Below are 15,296 nucleotides of genomic sequence, written 5' to 3'. Positions count from 1 at the left end.
ATGACGAGGCTTGGTCCCTTTGTATGTAAGGAAAGATTTTGAATTTTTTTTTTTCTTGATTCAATGGGGAGTCATTGAAGAGAAGTAAGAGCCTGTTTCTGTTCTTACTTCTTACTTGTTGGAGCTTTTTAGATTAGCTGGAGGCTTTTTATGGAGCTATCAAGACAACATTTTTCAACATCACTCAGAGACAGGATGTTTTTAGAACATTATACGAAGGAAAGAAGGCAGTCATAAAAACTTATGTTCTTTATAGTGAGTGGACACATTATTTTGATCAGCTTGGACTGAATCTTGGATCTGATAAACCAGTTTGGTTTATCAGATGTCCTGTCATGGTCCGGAGTCTGTGACTCCGTGTTTATGTTTAGTCTATTAGTATTCTGTGGTTTTGGTTACCTTGGGTGTTTGTATTCTTTTGTTCATGTTCCTATGTTCTGTGTCCCCCAGTCTGTGTTAAGTTGGTGTGTTATGTCATTGCGTGTATGTGTTTCCTGTTTTATTGTGAAGGTCTGCGTCTTATGTGAGTGTTTTCAGTTTGCCTCCCTAGTCTCGTCATGATAATCACTCCCAGCTGTGTTCCCCACCTGCGTGTAATCTCCCTGTGTTCTCTGGGTGTATTTAAGTTGTGTCTTCTGTCATGGTAGTTGCTGGTTCGTCTGCATTATTTTCCTCGCCGCCATTCTGTGTTTATTCCTCCAGCTTCTTGGTCATTCTCCCTGCAAGGTACCCTCGTTAGTGTTCTGGTTTCGTGTTTAGTTTAGTTTTCCCAGTTTAGAGTTATTACCGTTCTGTTTCTCGCCACCCCTTTTGTTGTTCTTATCCGGTTGTAAATAAAGCTCATCCTCCACTTAAGCAGTCTGCATTTTGGGTCCTATTTCATATTCCACACGGCTTGCCCCGGCAAACCGTGACATGTCCATCATGTGGCAGATTGTTTAAGATGTAGTCACTACCAGATTTTAAACATGTAATTCAAATCTCACCCAGAATATTTTTCTTCTGCATTTGCTCTATTTTACAACCTTCTGGGGTTCTATATTGTTTTTATTGTAACTTGGATTTGTTATTGATCTGTTATTCAGTGTATTGCAGGGGTGGGCAACTCCAGGCCTCGAGGGCCAGTGTCCCTGCAGGTTTTAGATGTGTCCTTGAACCAACACAGCTGATTTAAATGGCTAAATTAGCTGAAATTGCCCACCCCTGGTGCATTGTGCCAATTCAATACTAAGTTATGAGATATAAGTTTTCTGACTATTCAGTTCAGTATATTCAGTCTGATGATTCACAGTGTTTCAAGCTGTTTTCTGTTGTGAAATATACGTTTAATCTTAATTTTAATTGCATTTCTCAGTACGTCATCTCAGTCTCTTAGAAAACCCAAAAGTATTTCGTGAGCAATTCTCACACACACACACACACACACACACACACACACACACACACACACACACACACACACACAGAACAGTGTATACACAACATTGTCATCAGTATCACCCTGCCGTGACTGACCGAAGTTGACTAAGGTTGGGCTATTGGCACGCTGGATGTTGGCACACCCGTAGCCAGCATCCGAGCTCTTGTTGCGGCTTTGGAAGTCCATGAGAGCACCACCTCTGCATCCTCTGACTCCTTTTGGTTTGTATACACACCGACTTAATTATTTAAAAGTGGAACCATGTTTAATTTGAGAATCCACCATTAGAGATACACAGCTGGATACATATGAAACTAAAAACTGTTGTTGTAGATAAGTCATAGATAATTACATTTCCCAAGAGGGAATGTTTTTAAATGAGTTTCTGACCAAAAAGTAAGTTCTGTGAATCACAGCTGAGTGCACTAAATTTAGTTTGATGAGTTGTTTGTTCATGTGCTGAACTCTAGTTGGTGGATTTTTTTTATTATCTTTGAAGAGAGCCAGAGATGCTGCTTCTCCCTGCCTTCAGTTTGAACAAAACAGAAAATGCAAGATTCCCCCAAAATATCCAAATATTCTTCTGTGGGTTTGACACAAAATTACTACCGGGTCTGTTAAACTGTATACAGAATGCAACCTCTAATAGGAAAATGTTAGAGACAAATTTACCCGCAGCAAAAGCAGAGGCTGTTTACACCGAATATTGTTTCTCGCCCCCAACTATGTCAGACATGAGATGAAAGCAAGGTTCAGATGCAAACAAAAGGCACACATGCAAAGAGAACAATACCAAGTATGATACGCTGTGATGATTTGCTCTGTCATCACTCTCTTGTTTTTACTGTACAGATGTACAGACGATAGTGACAGAAAAGTCACAAGGTAAGTGAAGATGATAATTACAGATTATCTGACATCATGCTGTGTGTCACCAAGCTAGGCGACACATTTTGCTGACATGTTGCTGACATATTTTGTCAGTGGTGTCAAACATGCATTGTATCTGTCTGGGAAAAAAAGAGACTACAGCACAGACAGCTGCAGTTGTCCCCTTTCTGTCATGTCTGTGATTTTAAAAGCCTCTTGGCTCTGATCTAAATGGCTGGCAGGTTTCTGTCTCAGATCTCTTGACTAAAGCCTTAGTCATGGAAATGAAACGGTGGAAATGATCCTGTCCCGCAGAGATGGTTCTTAAAAAGTCTAAAGACCTTATCCACATCATAAGCATGAGATTTGAAACCATTTAGGGAATGTTAAATGTGCCAATAAATTCTTGTTTTTCACTTATGGAGGAAAACAATGACATTAGGTCTAATAGTTAGAAGTAATAACTCTATATCAAATATATTATGATATAAAATGAAAAACAAAGCATTGTATTTTTCTATAAAATGGTCTTATCTTCCTCTTAGCAGCTACAAACACAGGTCTGTGTGAATGTTTGTTTTTCCTGGAGAACAATGGTTGGTGTAATGTGAGCGTTTCTGCTTCATGCATAGATTAGAGCTTGACACACAGTGGAGCTGACTCCGTAACTCCAAACAATTCAGCATATGGCACACACCCTGTGGAAGCCTCGGAGTCCAAAACACGTTTTGTTTGTTGAGTCTCAAATATCTGTGGCTGGCTTTCACTGCAAAAATGCAACAAACACCAGATTCCTTCAGTAGAAAACATTATAAAACAAGCTTAGATTAGATTTTTTTTATGTTTTGTTTTGTTTTGGGGGTTTTTTTAACCATCAAATGAAAATCAATTCCATAGTCTTATGTAGAAATTTTTGCTTTCACTGGAAATTAACATGATCATGCAGATAGGAGCCAGAAGGAAGTATTTCAATGGCTAAATTTCACCTGGCGTGTCACACTTAGGGGTTAAATGGCATTTTATTGAGTCTAATTACATTAGGAATATTTAACCAAATCCCTGCATTATACATGTACATTTAAGTGGAATTGACTATTTTAAATAAAGCTGTTTTTATTATTTTCGTCCAGTGGTACGACTGGGCTGAAATATTGAAGGTTGACGTAGTAGTGCAGAGCATTTTGCAGCATGCTTACACATCCCACTTGATAATGGTTAGAAGGATATTCTCTGGGCCAAAGGGAGTCTGAACAGGATGTCCTGAACTAGGTATTAGAATCAGTAATATTAAAATGATCAAGGCTTGGCAGGAAGGTGTTTTTGTGCCTGTCTTTGTAATTCCAGGAAGGAGCAGATACAAGGTGAGGTCGGACGTGAACGAAGAGGATTTGTAAGGAGACAGCAGGACTGCCATGTTGCCTCTGGAAGAACATAGTCATGATAATCATTTGTTATTATATAGTTTGAAACCCAGAAGTTAGAAAAGTAGACTTGAAGTTGGAAGTTTGAGGGTATGTAATGGTTTCTTTCTGCTCTCTGATAATGTATATTAACAACAAAAAAAAAAAAACTTAAGCTAAGTTAAACTAATGATTTGTCACTGTGTGTGTGCACTCTAACAGGGGATTTAAATTTCTGTGTTAAATCTATGCAACCATAAACCCTTCTGAAATCCTAAGCTGCAAAATGACATGCACTCCTGTAGAAATGTAGCCACACGTTGGTGCTGATGTAGTCCACATGGGTATAAAAGCTGCGTACTCTTTCTAAGGCAAGTTTATTCCATGCAGGGGAAGAGGTCAGCTGGCTTCAGAGCTCTCCGTGGGGCTGACTCTTGAAGTGAGCTGTGATCTCCACATCCAATCAGAAGGTTAAACGCTGTATTTTCTGTGCTATTATTACATGATGCAACCATGCTGAACATATCCTTAAATTTTGAATTGGATGGCAAGTTTTCTGTTGGGTTATGTACACCGCTGCTTACAGCTCCCATCAGAACTGAGCTGGAAAGGAAACCAGTGTTAGCGCCTCAGTGAGGGACTGTTCCACAACTGAGGAAGAAAGAGAATTTGTCATTAAGCAATCTGCTGCAAATAAAAGATTATTCTACAAGCACAGTGCGCTACACAGTCGTGGGTCACAGAATGTGATGGATGACACAAACAACTCATTAATTTTAAAAAACGCAAGTTTTTTCTCTAATATGGCAGACAAGCACTTAAGTGTGGGACTCGTTTTCTTTTTGTTATTTTGTGGCAGTTGTTCAAAAGGTTGACATAAAACTGCCACTTTTTATCTGTGCAAATTCCTGTAGTGTCAGGAAGAGACAAATGAAAGATGTAGGTGAGACTGAATGAAAGACACTATGGGGGATTTGTTGGCTGCAGAGCTAAACAAATACGGGCATTTCCCCAGCTAGAAGCAGTGAATCATACAAATGGGGAATAATGACACACTTGTGCTGCATAAAGGTCACAAAAACGATTGACCTTTCCTGAATCTACTTTAGAAACGTGGTTTTGGATACTTCAGAATTATCTGTAAAGTGGTTCATTTGAGGCACGCAGCAACCTTTAGTATGTTGTTGGTAGAAAAACAGAATCTCTTTCTGTAATCATCAAAGCACCAAGCAAAAAAACCTTCCAGTTCTAATCCAGCAAATCCCACTTTGAAGGTACTCAAGTGATTTAATTAATCTGAGAGTGTGAAATGTCTAAAAAAGAACAAAAAGTCCAGGGCTCCTCTTAATAGGTGAATTGGCAGGCTGACAGACAGGCAGATGTTCAAACAGAGTGTGCATTCTTCTTTTGTGAGGAAGGGGCTGCTGTGTTTGGCTGCTTTAAAAACACAGACGGTGTGATGGAGATTAGAAGCAAGCTGTGCAATCAGTGTTTAGTGGGTCGAGCAGACAGGCAGACAGGGGGCACATTTTACATATCAAAGACGAGGAGACGGAGGGAAGTGAGGGAAACATCAGGGCTGGCGATCTCAGCTCCAATCCAGATGTCACCAGCCAGCGCAGAGGCTCTGTTGAGATATTTAGACATTCAGGTGTGTGAGAGATTTGTTGACAAAGAGTAGTTTAAGCAAAGTGAGCGTCTTTATCTCCAAATTAAGAGCTAGTCTTTATCAAAGTTTAAGCACTTTGTTGACCATACATCCTGAAAACGAATGACTGCAAAGTGTTTGTGCAAAAACTTGCAGAACTGTGCAAAAGTATTAAGCCACCCTTCATTTCTTTATTTTTTGCTTACGATGAGGGACACTTGCTCACCTTTTGGACCAACAAGGTGAAACGATATTAAGTGAATTAGCTGTTAGCTGAAAATGTAGCGTATCTCTGATTAGCATGCAGTCCTAATAGATTTGAGGAAACTGGACAAGCGGCAGAGAACGGAACAAGTATCAGGCCTAGAAATATCTACAGGAGGTAAACAGTATGACAGACATGAAGTCATGTCCTTAAGAAATAAGAAAAATCCAGCAAACACCAGAAACAGGACCTGGGAGATACATCTGACCCTTCAGCTGATCCAAATGAGGAATCCAAATTTGAAATTTTTTGGTTGAGCTTGTCCGTATGTACAGAGGAGGTCAGGAGAGAGGCACAACGGTGATAGCCCTACAGCCATCTGTAAAACTCGGTGGAGGCTTTGTCACAGTTTGGGGATTTCCTTTCCACCAGCGGTGTTGGGCATCTTGTCAAATTTGGTATGAACTTCAGCAGGTCATCTCGGCCATGTCTTCATGCCTAAATGCACTGTTGCTCTCATGTGTTTGGTGTATTATTTGAGTTCCCTCCCCAGACGCCTTAACGCCCACTCACATCCTGGGCCATCTGACCTCAGGAGTCCGCATGATAAGGTGGGGCCAGGTTTAACAAAGATTGGGAGCCACACCCAGTTTCACACCTTGGCTCAGGCGATTAGAGGATCATCAGGGGGTCCTTTTGTCCCTCTGTGGGGGGTCACTCCCACTAGGTTTAAATCTGGGACTCCCCACCATTTGACCTTAGAACTGAAGAAGCTTCTCGGATGAGAGGTGAAATGTCTTCAAGCAACTTAAAGAAGTCCAGACGCTTTTCTTTGCAAGCTCCTTTGACTACGATGACCTGGATGACGGAGGACCTTCACAGACACATTTATAAGCAGTTGAACAGGTGTACCTAATAAAGTGACTGAGTATAAATTTTGTAAGGAGTTAACATCTAGTGTCTCCAAAAAGTTGATTCTGTTCATCTGGGCGTAGCGTTTTGTGGGAGAAACGTTTCGTCACTCATCCAGGTGACTTCTTCAGTCTCAGCTGACTGCAGGTTTCAATCTTATAAACAGTACATTTGCATAATGACTGAAACCAGCCCACTGAAGGAACAATGGCTGGGAGGTCAGTTCCTTAATCTTAATTATGCAAATTCTCATGACCATTGATCAACAACCACTGACCAAAACCCACTGATCAATGACCATGAATACCATTCACAGAGAGTTGGGGAATGGCTGCAATCACAGCATTGTAAGATGGCGAAAGATGTACCCTTAGGCCCCCTCCTCGATTCAGAGATGGTCTTTCCCTTTTCATGTAAATGGCCTCTTTTACGTTAACGACTTAACATCTAGTGATTTGTAACGGAGATTAGCTCAAAAAGACAGTCCTATTTGCCATTTATTGTTTACATGAATACATGATTGTATTTTCAATCCACGTTAATATTAAAATTATTAATGCAAGCACTAATATATTAATAGAGTCCATGCCACGTTTTTGTTCAGGGCTTTAAAGCAGTTTAATCCAACCATACTCAGAATTACCTTATGCTTGGTGTTATTAAGTCCTTCCGTTATTTTAATTGTAGTGATTAACCACACCTATGTGTCAAGCATTACCGGGCAGGCAGGCAATCAGACAATCCAAATGTCCTGTGGGCCATTCAGTACTTTCTTAATCATTTCAGAGCCTCATCCTAGTAACGTCCCGAGAAATTGACCTCATATATAAGTTGACGACACCCATCGGCACAGAATTAATGTTATTATTCTCCATGCTGTGGAGCAGCTACGCAGCATTGGTCGTTAATATACGACAACAGGGATTATTATATTCCACGGAGCCCTCGAGGACTCTGTGCTCCAAGGGTGGGCTGAACAGGGCAGCGGTGGGAGGAAACAGAACAAATGCAATTTAAGTCCAAAGAAATTTTCTCCTGAAAACCCAATTACGTCTCTGTGGGAAAGACAGGGTGATGGGGTCATTTTGTTCTTTCTAATGGAACGACAGAATGGCTGCGTGTAATGATGGGGTCTCTTTTTATTCTCTTGGCTTTCACTCACAGCCCACATCACTGTCACACTTCTTTCGTCACCCCCCCAACACACACACACACACACACACACACACACACACACAGCCTGTACAACAGTACATTGCAGGAAGATCGTGATTAAAAGTCCTCCAACATAGTGTGATTAAAAAGTAAGAAACTTTTCAGTGTCTGAAGATGGATTTCGAATAATGTCTCAGAAAAGTTCTCTTGCTTTTGCTGAAGTCTGTGAAGTGAGGAATTGAAAAATGGGAAACACGGGGAGAAGGAGATGTTCAATCTATTTGCAACTAGCCTCTGATGTCAAGGTGTGTGTGTGTGTGCTAGAATTTCTGAGATCATATTTCATCAACGTGCGTGCTTGCATGTGACAAGTACAATTTCACAGAAGAGGTGGCCTCAGACAAATGATTTGTCCGGGGAGGAAAAGTGCTTATCGGGCACAATGTAACGAGCAGAATGCAGCTGTAAAAGAGCAGAAAGAGACCAAAAAGAAGTACATCGAGGAGGGCAGAGAAGGGAGTAAATAGATAAATGGGGCACAGGGGGGAGCCGTTGCTTGTGTTTACAAGTTTAAGTCCCAGAGTTTTCATTTATGAATGCCAGCGAGAGTTTCATGTAATGTAATTACGGTGTAGCGGTGCATGGAATTACTTTGGAAAGGAGATGTGTGTGTGTGCTCCATTTGATGCTTTGACAAATGAACAGAAACTAAATGTCTACCTTTAGGCACACAGACTCTCTTATACACACCGTTTGTTTTCAAGTATCTCATTATTACTCATTTAGTCTTTGGGGACTGTGCCTAAAAACAACAGTGCGTTTGTGAGTGAATACGCATGTGAAAGGTTAACAGTGTCATTAGGTTTCATTCATTGCAAGCTGCTTAATTGTGGTTTTATAATCACTCTATGATGCTAGAGGCTTGAACTTTAATAAATCAGCCCGCCTCCAACACTTGCTTTGCAATTGAATTCCCAGACGTGCTTAAGCTCTCACACCTACAAAAATGTGATAAATATTCACGAAGCCTTTGATTTTTCTTTAAACTTTGCAAGTTTTCACATATTTGTTGAGCTACAACATGAATGCTGGAAAAACATTCTTATTAATAGCATTTTATTGATTTCAGGTAGCCAGCTTTTATCCAACTGAAGGAACAACACAACAAGCAGCACATCCCCTGAAGCTGACAGGGGTACAACAGAAAATAAATTGCACTGAATATTCTACTTTGCAGCCATGATGATTTGCAACAACTAGAAGAGACTAATTCTTGTTTTTGTGATCATTACACACAGGAAGATATTATATAATACAGCTGCATTCGTGTCAGAGGTGACATAGCATCCTGTTTGGGACATCATGTCTTTGAAGAAAGGAGTGCAGTCGTGTCAGAGTGTCTCTTGTGTGCTGCTGTGATGAACAGAGCTCAAAGCTATTGATTTCTTGCGAGGGGACGGGAGGTCATTGTGCTAGGTTTGCACCAAAGTTCTCTTTCAGCTCTAGATGGACGTCCAACCTTCCAGTCACTCCCTCCACCAGCTGTCCCCGCAGAGCAGAGTAATTTTCCAGGCCTCCAAGCATCGGATTGCCTCGTAGGTCGTGGGTAGGGTTGCGACAGGGAGACGAGTATTGATTGGTTCAGCGATCTTTCGCTTGGTTATGTTAGACAGAGCAATGAGATGGAGGTCCCCAGAGGATGTTTGCACAGTGCGTCTTCTCCAAGAAGAACTATTCATTCCAGCAGTCCAGTCACAAGCGCCAGCTTTAAGACCCAGTATTTACACAATCCCCACAAGCAGCCCATGGGCATGTATTATGGTAATATATGCATGGAAAATCAATACGTCAGCCATTCATTTTTTTTTTTTTTTTTTTTTTTTTTTTTCTCTAAATGACATCAGAAACAGCAGTATGCGACATTACGTGATGGCAGAGCTTCAGTTCATCCTTTGTCATTTTTTTTTTTTTTTTTTTTTTTTTTTGTTAATAAATAGGACAGGGGGAATGAATGAGAGAAAGAGGGGGAGAGAAAGAAAGAAAACCAAAGGGGAGAAGAGACGGTGAGAAGGGGGGGGAAGAGAGAGAAAAAAAAAAAGAACTCCTGGGTCACCTGTATGGAGAAAAAAAAAAAACAAACAAACAAAAAAAACAAACAGAGGAGACAGCAAACAACAAAGAGCAACATAATAATAGAGAAAACAAAGCACCATCACAATAAACTAGCTAGCCATAGATATCAATATTTACTAAATAATAAACGATATTGTGCAGCACGCAAGATAGACAGCGCACAGTGTGCTTTGAGGCAGCAGCCAAGAAAGCTTTAGTCCGCGTCTGTGAATACCCATGTGTGCATACCTGTGTGGATCAGCATGCTTGCATTCCAAAGGTTTCTCCATGTAATGATCTGCTAGGGAGTGTGGGGGGGCCACAGCCCCGTCCTCCAGGGTGTGAAGCGGGTATGGAGGAGATCAAAACTCCAGACATCCAGAGGCCCCCAGAACACAAGAGACCATGGAAGACCAACAGAGGGGCAGCCGCGCCACTGTTCCAGTAAGAGCTGAGGAGAGTCCCAGATGAGGGCTCGCCCAGCAGCCGCGGAGCAGAAGTCAGGGGGAGTTGCAGTGACGCGCCCGTGAGCTCCGCCGGCCCCCAGCTGTGCCTGAGTGACCGAGCCCCAGGCCGAGAGGCCGGGGGCACCCCACCTCCAAAGGGGCCCGAGCGAGCCCCAGGCCCCAGGCCCCGACAAGCGGCCGCCAAGGAGTGAGCCGGTGTGTACCCGGACGCCCACCCCCAGACACAAAGAACCACCAACACACCGACACCTGAGGGAGTCCGCCACCGGCAGGGGAAGTGGTGGTGGGTGGAGATAGGCCTCCAAACCTTGGAGGGCCTGAGGTGTCCCCAGAGAGGTGGCGTCTGATACCCAACCTGACATATAGACACAGACATACAGGCACACACAGACACAAACATCCATTCCCACCCTCATGCTCTCATATGCACTCACTCCACACTCAACCAACGTGGAGACAGACATAAAGAGACGCTGTACACACAATCACACTCCCCAAGCGTACTCTACAAACCGGGTCTAGGTACCCTTGCCCCTGGAGGGGGGAATTGCACCCAGACCCAGGTGGTGTTACCCTTTTCCCTGCGGTGGGGAGAGGTAGACCACCCCGACTCCGCAGCAGCAGGGAGGCCCCACACCCCAGACCGCAGTCGGACGGCCAACTCCTCCTACTAGCCCTCCCGCTCCAGCAGGCCGCAGAGAATGGGGGTGGGAGAAGACTCCAAACCTCCCTCCACCCGCTCATTGTAGTGTTGATGCATATGTGTTCTAAGGTGCAATTAAAACCCAGGAGGGCATGGAGCTACCTGCCAAGGAGCAGCAGGTAAGCGCATAGTCCCTCCTGCTAGCCCTCAATGTCTAAGTGTATTTAAAATTGAGAGGTGGGCAACGACGTCAGGGGTGAGGTATACACCCTGATGGTAATTTGGACTCCGTGATTGTGCCCACCCCCAAGATCCTATATGTATGTGTAATGAGAGTGTGAATAATGTGAATGTCTAAGTTGTGGGATAAAATTGAGGCAGAGGCAGCCAGAAGGGGACAGAGGGGGGGGTAGCCTCCTCTGCACCCTGGTGACATACCCCCACTCCAAGGCCCTGCATGTGTGGGTGGTTGTGGAGGAGCGGGAAGAGGGAGGCAGCTGGAGATGGGGAGGGAAGGAAGGGAGGGGCAGGTAACCCCTCCCTGGGGCCAGCTCCCCCGCTGACCCCAGTAGGCACTCCCACCCTCCGCGACCCGCCAGGGAAGGGGGGCCCAGGCCCATCAGACCGGGGCCCAGTGCAGTAGCGCCCTCCGGCTCCACAGAGCCCTGGACAGTCCACCCAACCCCACCACAGAGAAAACTGCACCCACCCCACCATCCACACATCTTCCAGATTCATTATTTTCAAAGCATGTAAGCAGTGGTTATCTCAATTGTAAACTAGACCAGTTGATATTGAAATGCTTCACAGAAAGATATGTGCTGGTGTTATTTGCCATCTATCTCTTTCTGACTCGCACAGGGTTTCTCTTCATGGATAAGGAGGTACAAATCATATGCTGCAGATGAGGTGCTAAAAATCTGCAGTTTAGATCAGCGGCCTGCCTCATTTGTACATAGCAATGTGCAGACACACAAACAACTCAACCCAACCTCCTTTATTTGTAAAAAGTAAAACAAATGAATAGCAAATTTTATACAGCAAGATTCAAACAACACCTAAAGCAATGCAAGTAACACCAATAATAATGAAATCCTGTTTTGGAAGGAACTGAACCAATATCAATAAATGCATTTAATAAATGAATCTAAAGTATTAGGCTACAAATCAGAAACCAGTTTAAAATAGACGTCTTTAACTTTTAAGTATATGCATGAGTGCACCATTCTGATATCAAGAGGCAGAGGCAATTTATAGATATATAAAAACAGAAGGCAGTCTCACTGGCACTCTTAGAAGATGCATTTAATGGAAAAGCAGTTGAGGATCTTAATGATCTGGCGGGCACGTAAAATTGAGAAAAGTCTCTGAGGTTATTTAAAGGTGTGCAAGCAAGTAAAAGAAAGCTAAAAGTAAGCTGGTGTAATGTCTCAAGCAATGTGGTAATATGATCCATTTTCCTTGTCCAGTTTTATAATAGGTGAATCCAGTGAAATGGAAATTGCAACAACAACTAAACAGCTAGTCGTGGGCAAGAATACGAAGTTTGGCCTCTCACTGAATTAGAAATGATCTCAGTTTGATATATTTAAAATGGAAAACTGATCATCCTGAAATGAGAATCAAAATTTTATTCAGTTTTTGTTTTAAGCTGTTTGCTAAGACTTACTGGTTGTAACTGTTAATCATCTGATGGTAATTAAAATGATGATTGTTGATGGTATTCGTAATATTTTCTAATGCTTCAGTCACACTAAGGGAAATGGCGGCTGTGGCCATGTGCAATGAATATTCAGTCTCACTGCTTTTGAAATAGTTGCTTTGAAGACAAGGGCCAGGTCTGCAACCACTCACAATAAGTTACCATCTTATAAATGTCTTTAGTGCATTAAGACGGCAATAAAGTGGTGATAAGACGGAGCCAGTCTCCTATCAGTTTGCGATTGAATGAGGCTAGGTCAGCAGTTACGTGCAGTCTGTGATAATACACATTAACTATTTAGATTTAGAGTCTGGCCTCAAAACCTTTGTTACTTTGGGACAAATTCAGTTGCCTCAAGGCGCTTTATATTGTAAGATAAAACCCTGCAATACAGAGAAACCTGAGAAACCCCGAAAATCAGATGACCCCCTGTGAGCAAGCGCTTTAGCGACAATGGGAAGGAAACACTTCCTTTTAACAGGAAGAACCAGGCTCAGGGAGGGACGGCCATCTGCCTCGACCAGTTGGGAGTGAACAGAAGAACAAAGGCATTCAGTAATCTTGCGTTTGTATAAAAAATACAACCAGCTGAGTCGTGTCCCTATTGCAAAGAGATGTATCACAGATGCTTTGCACTCATTGCGCAGACTGACTCAGGCTGTTGTTGATCTGTCTGTGTTTATAAATCAGAGAAATTAGATACTTTGCAGTCAGTCTGAGTCAGATTGTTATTGTTGGGAGACAGGTTGTCGCCCATCAGTCAACCAGTCATGTGAAAGTGTTCGCCTAGAGTTGGGGTGTGTTGCATGCTCAAGCCCTGGGCAGATTTAGCAGTAGCAAGAAAATTAGTGCCCTTTTTCTACTTTAGTGTGACTGAGACATTAATGAATCAATTATAGAAAAAATTTAATTTAGGCCCAGAATGGTTCCTTGAGAATTACCATATTTAATACCATGTCTTTAATACCAGAGAATCCAGGCTGACAAATAAATAAATAGATAATAAAAATAAAGTGATTAACATCTTAATTTAGCCAAGACGAAACAATGGCACAGTGACCCAACCTGTCTAGTGCATGAATTAAACATTGTGATCACTTGTATCAAAATCTACACTGAGGTCTGAGACAAGAAGGACAGTAACCATGTTTGCATTCACAAAGATTTTAGGCCATTAACAGCTGTCTCAGTGCTCTGTGATGAACGTTAAGCAGATGGAAACTTTTTTAAGTAGCTGTTGTTGGTTGATTGAAACGCCCTTTCTCTAAAAGTGGAGAAAAGAAAGTAGAATGTAAAGTGAAGAGAACAGAAATGATGTAGATAGATTAGATTTCTTTGAGTGTTTTTACCACTGAAAAGTTGTTGGGAGACACTTGAGTTAAGAGCTGACTTCATTATCTTTGTTGCAGCTTGGTAGATGCTATAACAGCTTTGGAATTGGAATAGTATGTGGAGCTCATCATACTAGTATTTTAATGATTTAGTGATTTTCTTTTTTAAGACGCCTGCTTAGTAATCTATGAAGAGATACAGAGAAACAGAAACAGTAAACACAGAAACAAATGAATTGCAACATTACTCTGTGATGCTGTTAATCTGGTAATCGCTCATTTTAACCTTTTAATTGTATTTTGTAGTTGGTAAACCGGTGCCATCTTTCTCAAAGGACCAGATCGCTGATAAATACTCATGGCAGGGGACATCCCAGAGGTGTTTTTTCTTTGCATATGCAAAACAAATATGCAAATGAGTCATTATTGAGACTAAATAGAGATGGATTTAGAAGACTGTCAAGTGCTGAAAAACCACTCGTCCCTCTCTCCGTTATAGAAAAAATTAAATACTGTGTTTAAATTTCAGAGTGGGCAGTGGAGAGCCCTGAAGAAGAATACAGTGAAAGATACAGAGATCTCCATACTCAAACTCACATATACACCTCCGCTGTGTGCTTAGCCCCCACTGCTGGAGCGCAGAGAAGCTCCCATGTTGCCGTGGTGACTGCGATGGAAACAAGGGGCTTGTTCTTGACTGACGGCCGCTGCATTTGTTTGTTGTGTGTCAGTGTGTCTTCAGATGCACATGCATATGCGTGTGGTTCAGTCAGGCACGTTTCCCTTTTAAACACCACGAGTGGCCTAATTAACCATTCATTCACAGTTGGTGCAACACAACACAAACAACTGGCTCGCTGTGGTTTATAAACGAACCAGTTATACATCAAAAGATCCCCCAAACAAATCCATCTAAAATAGAATAACAAATTAATTTACTTTTTTTTTCATAGAAAAGAAATTGGTGTTCTTTGTCATTTAGGACATTTTCAACCCCCTCATTTTTGTGCTGTGGCATAGAAAGGCTACTAATGAGCCTCTCATTGCCTCGTCTTGTTATTAAGTATTAATGTTCCTGTTATTTTTAACATGTGGAGACATCAATTTTGGGGTCATTATAGCAGAGGCTCAGACCCTCACAAAACACCTCTGACTGTCTAAAACTGTGTGCCCAGATGTTACTTTAAATAAGCAGAGGAGGTGGCAGCGATGACAGTGCCACTGCTGGAAGGTTTTTACATTTGCCTGTGGCTGTGACAGAAAGTCTGTTGATCTATGCGTGTGTTAAGAAGGTTATATATATTTAACTATATTTTTGTGACATAAATAATTTCTTGTGAATCTCATTCCCTTCTCTTTTTATCCTGTGGAACATTCTTTTGTTTTATTTGTTGACTTAACTTTGGTTTTATATTTTTCTTTATATTTCTT

General features: G+C 42.1%; 1 protein-coding gene across 5 annotated transcripts in view; it reads left to right on the top strand.

Moving 5' to 3' along the window:
* znf281a (zinc finger protein 281a) overlaps positions 1–15,296 on the top strand; it is a 156,784-nt gene that overhangs the window by 98,642 nt on the left and 42,846 nt on the right. The gene's annotated exons all lie outside the window — the stretch shown is intronic.

This window comes from Aulonocara stuartgranti (assembly GCF_965226115.1).
Source record: "Aulonocara stuartgranti genome assembly, chromosome: 4".
Taxonomy (NCBI): Eukaryota; Metazoa; Chordata; class Actinopteri; order Cichliformes; family Cichlidae; genus Aulonocara; species Aulonocara stuartgranti.
Note: the sequence above shows the minus strand (reverse complement) of the source record. Positions and strands in the feature narration are given on the sequence as shown.